Source organism: Eleutherodactylus coqui, chromosome 4 (assembly GCF_035609145.1).
Source record: "Eleutherodactylus coqui strain aEleCoq1 chromosome 4, aEleCoq1.hap1, whole genome shotgun sequence".
NCBI lineage: Eukaryota > Metazoa > Chordata > Amphibia > Anura > Eleutherodactylidae > Eleutherodactylus > Eleutherodactylus coqui.
Genome location: NC_089840.1, coordinates 252,217,609 through 252,230,696, shown reverse-complemented (window position 1 = coordinate 252,230,696; position 13,088 = coordinate 252,217,609).

Genomic DNA, 13,088 nt, shown 5'->3' with positions numbered 1-13,088 from the left:
TGCGAGGGTGATGAATAAGAACATGGACAAAAAATTTCTGTATATATATTTTTAAAAAAACATATATCCTGATAGGTGTGGGATTATTTGCATGCCCCAATATGGTATATTAACAATCCATAAGTGGGGATACAAGAAGAGTATGCTCTTCTGTGGAGTTGGAATATGAAAACTGACACAGACGTGTCCTTGGACATGACGGGAGTAATACCAGGTCCAGGCTCCTACAGACATTATACAGAGTTGTCAGATTTCTCTTTAATCCATTATAAAATGTGTCAGTGTTTTGGCTGCAGACATGAAGGACAAGCAGGGTCACCGCTCTCCGCACCTCAGAAGTCTCTGTAACTTCCATTGCAGTTCTCTCCTTTGGGGACATTCTGTAAAGATTTGCTAAATATTAAACTATATGACTATGGCCGTGCACTAGAGATAACGAGGCGGAGGTGCATCGTGCTGGGAAATTGTATCACCCACTATATGGCCAAATGTATATAGACACAATTCATAATTCCTGGGTTCAGGTATTTTAGCCACATTCATTGCATAACAGGTGCATGAAATCAAATATGCAGCCATGTAATCTCCATAGACAAGCATTGGTAGGCATGTGGGTCATACTGAAGAGCTCAGTGATTTTAAATATAGCTCTGGGGGCATCAGGCTGGGAGCGATTGCCCCTTTTTAGGACTGTCTGGCCAGATGATCTTCTTTCTCTGCTCGGCAGTGTCTTGTGGAATGAAGTGAATCATCCTCCTCCCAGCTCTGTCTCCTCCCCTCTAATGTTCTGAGGCACTGTTATCAATCCATCAGTGCCCCACAAAACAGTCTTATAGCTCTGCTACTGTATTTTTTGGTTCTTGGTTCTGTTGCTGGTTTTAGTGCTGTATTTATGTTATGAGCTTGACTCTGGTACTCCATTTATGTGCTGAGATTAGTTCTGGTGCTGTGTTATGACCTTGGTTCTGGTGCTGTATATATGTTTTCACTTGCTTCTGGTGCTGTTTTTATGTACTGAGCTTGGTTCTGATCCTGTGTTTGTTATGAGCTTGCTGTTTTTATGTACTGTACTTGATACTGGTGCTGTATTTATGTTCTGAGCTTGGTTTTGGTGCTGTATGTATGCTTGGATTGGGTGTTGTAGTTATCTGAGTTTGGTTCTGTGTGTACTGCGGTTACTTTCTGTTGGATTTATGTACTGAGCTAGGCTCTGGGGCTGTATTTATGCTATGTTGGTTCTGGTATAGTAGGAGTGTCCAACCTGCAGTCCGCATGTGGCCGAGGATGGCTGTGAATGCAGTCTACAGGGGCTGACCGCTCTGCTTCATTATACACTTTGTAGGCGGGCAGCTGTCAGTGACAATAACTGTAGCGGCCGGCCTGCCCGCCCAAGTATTTCTGTGTGGGACGGTGAAGTAATGGAGTACAGAGACACTGACACGCAAGATAGAGGAGACCAAGGATGGGCACTTACAATTCAGGCACTGCTGTTGCTATTCCAAGTTGCAGGAGAGCATGGCAACCAGGTGCAAAGCAGGGAATAAGATAGCAGTCACCGTGGCTCTGCTGCTCCGCTTGGAGGGCAAAACGTGGCCTGTTGGGGCTGCGCACGGTGGCTAATTTGGCAGTTCTTATTTGAGTTGCTAGCCACAGAGTCGGGTTGGGTAAGATGTTGCTTGTTGTGACGCCAGCTGGTATACAGGTAGGGACCCATTCCGAGCAAAATAATAAAATATAAAAAATTGGAGAAGTAAACAACAATGGAGGTAGTAGTCATTGTCTTCCTGTAGTGTGGTGTGGTACCTCAGTGCAGATGGTGGAGAGGGTGGGAAGTCACTCCAGGAAGCAGACCTAGATGATGAAAACAGTTTAAGAGAGAGTTCTTTTTTTGGAAGTAATTACACTTTTTGCATTTATGTTAAATTGAAGTAGATCATGACAGGCGTTATTAGAGCACAAACTCCACGTGCATCATTCACTATAGATTCAGTTAGCTGGTTCGGACTGAACAAGGGTTAACGTGTGAATGGCTTGCTTCTTTGCACTAACTCTTTGTTTCTTTCTCTCTGAACATTTCCTTCTCTTCTCTCTCTATTTTTCTTTTCTGCTAAACACTTCAGAATGACTTGGATTTCAACACTCATGCTTGACATGTGCAAATTCCCCCTGCAAAACTGTTGTAAGATTCTTAGGTTTCTGCCATGGATTTAGCCCTGTCAATGGGGAAAACCCACATGCGGAAATCCAATGTGTCTGTGTATTTAATGTATGTCCCAAGACAACTCTTCTTCCTCTCCCTATGTAACCCTATATGATTATCGTTCACTTCTCCATCAGTGTTTCACTTTTTTTTTCCACAATGTTTAAACGTCATGAGAAGTGAATGAGCCAACGATGGTTTTTAGTCCTGCTGAAACTGAATGAAAAGTGAACGATTTTCATATGTCGTTTGGTCGTTGGCTCGTGTTTAAAGCGAATCACTTCCACTCTTTTGAGCGATTTTATTTTTTTTCTTTTTAACGATAATTGTTACATCTAAAAGCAGTTTTACATTGTAAATACATTGTATTATGTATCTTGTACTAATCTTCAATTACATCCTTCATCATATTCCAGAGCTGCACTCACAATTCTGCAAGCTTCAGAGCTGAAATCTCTCAGCATCCCTTGTTGTCTCAGTAAATGCACAGAGCTATACAAACTAAGGATGCTTTTACATGGGATGAGCTATCGGGGGCAGATGCCCAACAGGTTGTCCCAGCGATGTTCATGCTGTTGCTGTCACACAGGAACGTTCATCACTCGGTGAATGGAGGTGGAGCCGGCGATCGGTCTGGCCGCTGGCCTTCATTCACAGTAAGCAGCCAGTTGTTCACACATGAATGATTGCCTGTTCACCCGGGCCGATCCATCGTTCAGTTTTAATGCATGCAGAAACTCAACGGGGAACAAATTTCTCATTGTCGTTCAGTTCTGCATGCACTGAGACTGAACATAGGAATCTGAAGGATTTCTCAGCCCATGTAAAGGGGCCCTTAGCTCATTTGTACTAACATAACCTCAAAGTCAATGATATTTGTCTTTTTGAATTCTGCATGAAAAATAAATTTGTAATAAAACTGCTAGACAGAAAATCCGTTCTGAGATTCTGAGATCAATAGTTATACACTCGTCAAAAACACCCCCTCCCCTAGAAGTTGTCAGAATGAAACTTTCTCTGTGTGATTGTAGCGTTGATATAATATCAGAGCAAAAGGAGCATTTATAGTGAAAAACTGACCCCCTTGTAAAGAAGCTCTAGTACCCTGTTGTACCGCCTCTAGCTTGGATACAAGATGTGATACGGGTGGGCATGGAGGCTCTAGTACCCTGTTGTACCGCCTCTAGCTTGGATACAAGATGTGATACAGGCAGGAATGGAGGCTCTAGTACCCTTTTGTACCGCCTCTAGCTTGGATACAAGATGTGATACGGGTGGGCATGGAGGCTCTAGTACCCTGTTGTACCGCCTCTAGCTTGGATACAAGATGTGATACGGGTGGGCATGAAGGCCCTAGCACCCTGCTGTACCGCCTCTAGCTTGGATACAAGGTGTGATATGTGTGAGCATGGAGGCTCTAGTACCCTTTTGTACCGCCTCTAGCTTGGATACAAGATGTGATACGGGTGGGCATGGAGGCTCTAGTACTCTGTTGTACCGCCTCTAGCTTGGATACAAGATGTGATACGGGTGGGCATGGAGGCTCTAGCACCCTGTTGTACCGCCTCTAGCTTGGATACAAGGTGTGATATGTGTGAGCATGGAGGCTCTTGTACCCTTTTGTACCGCCTCTAGCTTGGATACAAGATGTGATATGGGTGGGCATGGAGGCTCCAGTACCCTGTTGTACCGCCTCTAGCTTGGATGCAAGATGTGACACAGGTGGGCATGGAGGCTCTAGTACCCTGTTGTACCGTCTCTAGCTTAAATATCAGATGTGATACAGGAAGGCATGGAGGCTCTAGTACCCTGTTGCACCTCCAGCTTGGATACAAGATGTGATACAGGCGGGCATGGAGACATACAGGTTTTGCATGGTATCCTGCAGCATATCGCCCCACATTTGCTGTGGAAGTTGGCAACCCAGATGGTCCCATACATGTTCTATTGGTGATAAATCTGGCAACGGGGCAGCCACGGAAGTGTGACAATGTTGTGGGGGCTCCTGTGACCCCCTTGGGTGTGCAGCCGAGCATAACCCTGCTGGTAGTCGCCATGAGAGGAACAAATGTAGCTGCAGGATGTCCTGAACATATCGCTGAGCTGTCATTGTCCCTCATACCACTACTAGGGGTGACTGACTGTTGTATGCGATGACCCTCCAGAACCCCACACCAGCAGGGGGCAGTGTGCCGCTCCACAACAAACGCAGGATTGAAACGCTCACTCCGAGGTCTCCAGACAGGAATATGGCGTCATCAGCACCCAAACTAAACCTGGATTCATTGCTGAAGACAACCCGGTTCCACTTCGTTGCAGTCCAGTTTCGTTAGTCACAACCCCATTGCAAACAGAGGTGATGGAGAGTGTCAAAGACAGTATATGCAATGGCCTCCGTGAGATCAAATGTCCTTCAGCCAAGCATCTGGAAATGGTTCCGACTGGCATAGGGACTGTAACGATGGCGCCACCTGTCTCTGGATGGCGGACAACATATCAGTCAGAGCTGCTTATTGGATGATCAGACGCTCCTCTCTACTAGTGGTCTGTAGGGAGCATCCTGAGCCCGGTCACCTTGTGTGCCCTCACACATCCACTGGTCCCAACACCTCCTAACAGTCTGGACAGAACGGCCGGTGGGGGACAATTCATTGATACGACCATCCAGCTTCTCACATCCCAATAATGGGCCCCTCTCAGACTCTGGTAATGGGTGAAATCTCTTCTTTGCGTCGTAGAGGCGTCTAGTGGTCAACAAGCTCTACACAAGCGGAAGAAGAGGTCACTGCACACAAGGAGCCTCCGAGAGCCTCTTATAAGCCAAGGGGGGAACTACTTCTAGGGCATCGGGTGACAACACCGTTCATCTAATCACCCCACAACTCTCATCATTTGTATATCTGCCTGAGATGGAACTGCATGCCGAGTTTTACAGCAAAACAACAACTTTTTCTAGGGGCGGGATTTTGTTTTTGACAGTGAGTGTATATCGCAAAGGGATAGGTGGGTATTATATTAGAATCATAGTAATAACAGCACCTCTATATTTCTCCTGAAACCGTATACAGTATATTGGAAAGTTTGTGATCCCTTATGACAGCATAGCGCAGGATATCAATATTCATGGGGTTTAGTCCGTGACTCCACTAATTCTACTAAGTGAGCTCACCTCCAGCATGAGCAATACAATCTCACACTGGGAACAGAGTGTGCTCCCTGGCACTAATGCAAATATATTATTCCTATTGTCTCATGGATCAGACGAAGGAGAATCTCTTGGCCGGTAGGCTCCTCATTATTTTATCTGATGTTCTGATTGTCACTTAGGGAAAGTTTTTAGATCAATGACAATATATTTTTAATTAGTTAATAGATTTGTAGATGTTCATCCTGATAATGGACTTTGAATCTAGTCACTGACACCATCAGGCGTTACTGGCAGCTTAAGGGGCAGAGTCAACTATCATCTCATTATTGTCACAGGAAGGATTACAATGGTGGATCTAAGTTCCTGACTCCCAACCCATGTTGTCTTTGGACCTATCCACATGACATAGCAGACCAACGTCTTACCTAGACCCTTTTTCTGCAAGATGTAAGCCAACGTTTTCACACAACTCAAGTGAGGCAAATTCTTCCAGTGTAACGAACTGAGAATGGAGATACCAGCTCTTCAATGTTTTCCAGGCCCCCGTTGATGTAGTTATTTTAGTGGGGCATTCTATGATCACGTGCTGAATGACTTGGACTAAATGTGACTTTTATCATATCTTGCCATTTTCAAAGTTCATTGAAATACACCTCTGTCCACTCTTAATAGAAAAGTCTTGCTTGGAAGTGTCGTTATTTATCCCATCTTTTTGGAAGCACTCACGATGATGTATTAGGGAATTGCTTTAGATGTACACATCGCCATTGGTCAAGTCCTCAAGGGCCTCAACAGGTCATGTTTTCAAGATATTCTATAGTAAGAACACCTGTAGCAATCTCTGAGGCACCGACAATAATTACATCACCTGTGCAATACTGAGGGAATCCTGAAAACATGACCTGTTGGGGGTCTGAGGACTGGAGTTGGGGAACACTGATTTAGAGAATACTGATGAAGGCCAGAAAACCCTAAAAGTGACCTTCCAGTCCCGGAACAAAATTGTGTCCATGGGCCAGAAAGGGGTGTTATATTACCTGCTATTGTTCTTCTGTGCTATTATCCTGCGTATCGGAATGTTTTAGGTCTCGTTTTCAGTTGTTGAAGATGGACATGACATTATTCTGGCTTCTCAATACATACAGCGTGTTTGGTAGTGTGTTTTAGACTACCGAAACACTACACCTGCTCTCTGATTGACCGACTCCATACATGTGATCAGTGCTGAATAATCAGATAGCAGCATGCATTTGGGTAATTCAAAGATTTTGATGGCCATATTGGATGATTGAAGATGGGACTTGGAGGGACAATGACACAGAAGACTAATGGCAGATGATATAATACCGCTTTCCTCTGATGCCAACCCAAAATTTTGTCACATGATCGGAGGGTCACTTTAATACAATAGCTCAAAGGCTATCTCCACCCTTCTTAGCATTCAGAAGAATAAAAAAGCAACTTTACAAATAATCCAAAATTTGAAAAATCTTCTACCAGTTTGTGAATACAGCTTCTATGCAGAACTGTGTGTCTCCGTGGATACAGACTGCAAACAGTTACTTTGTAGTCTGGTCCTAATCAGTCATACTCCCTTTCTTCTGTCCCTTAGTCTTTGTTAACCTATCAAATGTACATTAGTAAGAAGCAGAGAACAGATGCAGAGGGTAGCATACTGTAAGAATCATACATATTATATTGGATTTATTTGAATTATGTTGCCATGGAGACACATAGCTATCAACTGGAACTGTACACACAGTTGCATGGTTTGCCCTCTGATTAAAGAAACCTCAAAACTGGTGTCTCATTCTCCATAACGTTAAAAAATTGCCCACAATCACCCTTAACACTACCTGTATTCACTGGCCCCCACTGACATGAAGAACTGCATTGATCTGAATATGCATTGGACCCCTTAGTGGTAAAAATGGAACACTGTCTAGTAGAGGATAATACATTCGCTAGATCTACAATATCCATTTGTGACATGAGTTGTGCAGTAAAGTGTACCTGCACTTTCAGATGACTTTTCAGAATGAGCTGCCGTGTGTCTACATGAGGAATAACACTATCTGTTCATTATATGATCTGCATGCTGCAGCTAACTAATAAGTGATTTACATCTACTGGAATCACATGCTCATTACTACTTTATTGTCCTCCATGATGCTGTTATTACTCTATCTGTGTTACAGACAGTTATGAAGCAGAAGCTGCTGTTTTCTCCATGTGAAGTGTATAGAAGCCATCATAGCAGCTGTCCCCACCCCAGTACCCCACCCGCTCAGAAGGAACTGAAAATAAGAGATGCAGCCTGCAGAGGGGAGAACTGATGCCCAGTATTTACTATCTCTGGACGAGTTAGGTCATTAGGTTCCAGTGTGGGGCCATCCTTATCAGGACGATCGCCCTGCTTGCAGGCAGGTGTCCTGGGGGTAGTTGTCTCGTTAGAGTAGGCACCGATGAGACAACGAGGACCCTTGAAGTGGGCTTGCAGGCTTAAGTGACTTGGCCAACCCACAAGCTAATACCTCGTACTTATTATAGCAATTCTATCTGGTTATGGGTGTGGGTATGATGGGCTGAGGTTTTTTAGCAATTCCCCTTTTGCTAGTTATCACCTATCATATTAACACAACTTAGCAAGCAGTTAAATCACAAACGAACACTGCTGATATTCATAGTTAATTTTTATTGTTCTTTCTTTAGCACATACATGTTTCATAAGCATGAGGGTGGGAAAACCACACAGAGTATTGTACAATCTGTTTCCATAGTGTAACACACGACGTGCCCTACACAACTCACCACAACACGATTATGTCATGCTTTCTGTAATGCCATGTGCTCAACTGTGACATGACGAGCTGGTGAATGCAAAGAGTCCACAAATGGAACCAAATATTGTCAAACATTGGGGAATCTCAGAGGAAAGACTCTAGACTCTACTTCCTCCAGAACCACCAACATGAACCCTATTATACCAATACAACATGTTGTTAGCACTAGTCAAAAGCTTACATAATAGAGAAGGAGCCGATTGGTAAGAATCAAAATGGTGTCCTCAATGGTTCACACCACACACCCTGACGTGCCCCAACAAGTGGTTTCAGAACTTATTTACCTCTCCTTCATATATCCTCATTAGGACCTTGTTGAGTTGGAACACCTTCGAGTGATTGTTCACAACCACAAACTGGAGGAACAACACCTACTTTCGCTGAAAGAACGGAATCCAACAACATAACATTTTATATGGAAAGGGCAAGAATTGTGTAAGTTGAAACCACCCATGAAGAAGAGGGTTAGGGCCAAACCACGTTTGGGCCCTATCTCCATAGGTTCTATAGTAGCTGCAGTAGGTACCTCTATAGTATATATGCCCTTGTAAGATAGCAGTATAAACCTAGCACCAATTTCCTTATGTCTCATATGCCAAATCTGCAGCTCCTCAGTAAAGGAGGAGTTCTGCACAGGTTGGCACCACCTGTGAGGAACGGGGATAGTGGACACCCTTTCTTACTATTTCTATGGGTCCCAAAGAAAGCTCATGGGCTACCCCTATGTTATGCATGCTCTTGCTACTGCAGTCTGGCTGAAGAACTGACACTCTATAAATTGTCATAAAATCAGATACAAATTGCTTAAAGCAGCAACTATTTTTTATCTTTTTACTAAAAATCATCCATGTAGCCTGGGCTGAATTATCTCTCGTTATCTGGTATGTTCGCCTACAAGACTACATGAAGACCAATGTAATGTGAGGCAGGAATATGATAGATAAGACTTTTATGTACATACGATGTAGCAATGGACGTTCTACTAAATATTCAGGAAATACTTAAGCACATTAATAAAACTACCATATAAATTACACATATTTGTTTTTTAAATGCTGGATTTTTGACACCTTTTCCTTGAGACATTTTCATAGGATCCACAGGGTAAAGAGCCCCCTCTACGGGACAGTAAAAAAGGCATTATGATCATGCTTGCATTTATAGACTCTTTATACCCGCCACCCATAATACCTGTCTATTGCTATTTGATAAGGCAACGTTCTGTATATATCAATAGTTTCTTTTCTCTATGGCTCTAGACAGCATAGACAAGTACACTGTGCAACATACAGTTCTGGGAATGGGAAATATGGTTACTCTTACATTAATTTGGAGGTGGTCCCATGAATCACGTACATGATTGGTTGATCCTCCATGTGTGATTGGTGGAGGTCCAGTTGTTGGTATCCCCACTAATCCAAAGAAAGGGTCTGATGCTAGTTTTAAAGAGGTACATGAACTTCTAATGTAGATTAACACATCGTAGAAGGGGCTAACAACAATTTTACCTACTATAGGTACATTTCAAGTGATTGGCATATTATGGCATCGCTTATTTGCATCCTAAGGAAGATCCACACTGTGGCAGTAATCTCGGATGAGGACACCCCACTCATTAGCCATAGTGATGTGAGTTTTTGCAGTTTTCTAAATTCCTGGCTTACTCTTTTAATTTAAAGCTACAAGTAGAAGCAATGTGAAACCCTGCCGTTGTATAGTATAGGCTGAGATCTAGTATCAGCCAATCAGGAACTGACAACTTGTCACTATACAAATGTCCCAACTCCCAATGTTTCTTAAATTGGCGGTGACATTCATTTTCTAGCATAGTTGATCGACCTTTTGGACGATCCCTGCTGAGACCGCCAGCAATCATTAGTAATGGGGAACCCAGCAGCAAGTATTCAATTTTCCTGCAGCACCACCACAGGTTAAATAAAGTATTACGCCACCTGGTATTAATGGTAAAACTTGCTCATGACTTGTCCACAGACCCGATAACAGGCTGAACTAGATGGACATGTCTCTTTTTTCAGCCTTACACACTATGTTGCTACGATATTGGCGCACCCCATCAAATCTGATGTCCCCCATCAATCGTCCACTTGACACATTAACAGTGCCGAAACAGCCAATATGGGGAAATGAGGGTGAATATAAATAAAAGGACACCATTGGAATCAGCGGGGCTATGACTACGAAGATATGCAGCCAGTGCCACAGACATGAGGACTAGTGATGAGCAAAGTTTTGAAAAGTTCCGTTCAGTTTGCCGAATTTTTGCAAAAAGTTTGGTTTGGTTCGAATTAGTTCGAACTGTCTTGAAAGTTCACCAAGACCCCTAAAACTGGTGTATAACACTGTCTAAGAGCTATAAAAGCCCTGTATAACACTCTGAGACTCTTAGACATTTTTATATTCCAGTGTCCAGGACTAGTGTTGAGTAAACCGAACTAATAACTAGAACTTTGATAAGTTTCTTTCAGGTTTGTGCCAAACCAAACTTTTAGCAAAGTTTGACTCAAGACAGGCTTCTACTGGTTCGGTTCATCAACACTAATGAGGATGTAACAGGTCCTCTTTCATACCCTGCTGGAGTGTGAATTTCTAGATGTAATGTAATGAACCTGGTTTATTTATATCAGACTGCTGGGGAATTAGATTGAGATTGGCCCTGTGGCTTTTTGTATGAAGACCTCACCGGTAGCTTCTTCTAAGACGCTACACATGCTTCGGTAGAGCAAGATCTCATGATACTCATCGGAGAGCTTATATGATTTTGCAAAACAAATGTAATAAAAGTATGTAGTAAAAGGTAATCTTCATCGGTCCGGCTTGGTGATCAGCAAGGAAAAGTGATATGTGACCAGCGAGGGAAATGTAGTATCAGCGAGCACACCCACTGGCGTTTTTTTTTTGTCTTGCGCTGCGAGAACGAGAAAAAACACTCGCCTCACAGCGCAAGAAAAACGCTGTGATATCGCCAGTGTTGTCAAAGGGGCAAGTGGTAGCAGCGCTAGCACCATTGAAAACATAGGGAGAATATCGCAGACTTCTGTCACAGCTGTGGCAGAAGTCCAGCATGCTATCCCATTGCTTTCAATGGGTTGGCACTGCTGCCGGCCACATTGAAAGCAGTGGTATTGTGGCAACCCCCGCAGCATGATTTTTGGGGAAGGGCTTGAAATATAAACCTTTCCCTGAAAATCATCCCAAGCTGGTTAAAAAAAAACAAAAAAAACACTTTACTCACCTCTCCGCCGCTCAGACACGTCCTACGGCTGGCTCCACTGCACTGCTGTCCAGCACTTTCAGCAGGCGAGGATTTAAAAATCCCCACCTCCCGAAAGGGCTGTGCTGATTGGCTGAGCGCTCAGCCAATTACAGCTAGCGCTTTGCTATTCAGGTGCTTCAGGGAGGGAGCTGGGCTGATTGTACAGCAGATAAATTGAATGTGACAGCTGTGGCAGAAGTCCGCGATATTCTCCCTATGTTTTCAATAGGGCTGGCGATATCACAGTGTTTTTCTTACGCTGCGAGGCGAGTGTTTTCACTCACTCTTGCAGCGCAAGAGAAAAAAAAAACGCCAGTTGGTGTGAGCCCTTCTACAGACTACAAACAAATGAATGGGCGACTATTTTAAGATATGGCTGTACTGAGTCCACCAAAGCAGTGGCAGGACTGAATGATTTCCATCTCTTAGAACTCCGATGAGACAAATCTCTATAGACAGAACATTAGATCATAAAATCCTAACTGCTTGTAGTTAATTTTATATATTAATGCAAGAGATTTGGAGCATGTATCCGGGGAAAAAATATATAAAAAAAGGTAAGATTTTAGCCCATTTAGAGTTAAAAAAAAAAAAAACAAGACCGCGATCAAGGATGGACATTCACTAAGGATCCTTTCTGCTCAAACTTGTCTCTTTGACTTTTCATCCGATGATCATCATGATCAGACTCCGGTTACCAGATCTGAAAAAAAAAAATCAGATCCTTTGTATTCAAGCCGCTTTGTAATCTATACGCCAGCACTTTGCAGCTTGTAAATACTGAAAGTCACGCTACAAAGCCAGATCGTCTCATGTTTATCAAGGATTTGCCAAGTCGTCGTCTTCCCGGCACTGAACCGCTCATCTGAAGGAAATTGTGATGAAACGAAAATACAAAGCAAATATGCGCTAGATAATCCGGGCGCTGACCATAAGCTCGTTCTTATCTGCAGTTGCCATGTTGAGTCCAAACTGCGCTACTTCGTCCAGATGAGGGAGGTGATCAGAAGACCATACGCATTTTTGGAAATGAGCAACAAATGATGAAAACTAAAAACTATTCCTTGATTAAGTTTGCAGGCATAAAGTCGGAGAAAGTGATGATACCACTAAGGGGTATAATGCAAAATATGCTTGTTCCGTTAAGATCCAAGTGTCTGTATAATGCCCTCTACTACCCATGAATTGTACCCATTACCCATTGGAAAGTGGTCGAATGCGCAACATACACCAATCCTTTTAGAATTGTATATCCCCTGTGTATGCTTCTATCATCAGTCCACAGACCTATTACTATTAGTATGGCTAAATTGCCCCTGTAGCAGCAGGTCATACTTCATTTGAAGCATTTGAGATGAAGGACTCATGTGGAGTCGAAGTAAATTCCAAGTTACTCCGTCTATTCTAAAGAATCTTGCACAAGCCGGCGCGATCGGCGCACTCAAGTGAAATCAGATTTTCTTCTGACCTTTCATCAATGATTTATAGGAAAAGTTAAAAAAGAAAGCTGATGGTAAAAGGTCAAACAAGATGCGTATCGAGGAGCTGTCCAGATATCTTTATTCCATCGTTTTTGGCTAAATCAATCAGCTTTCAACGTGAACTTTTCCCATTGACTCATTC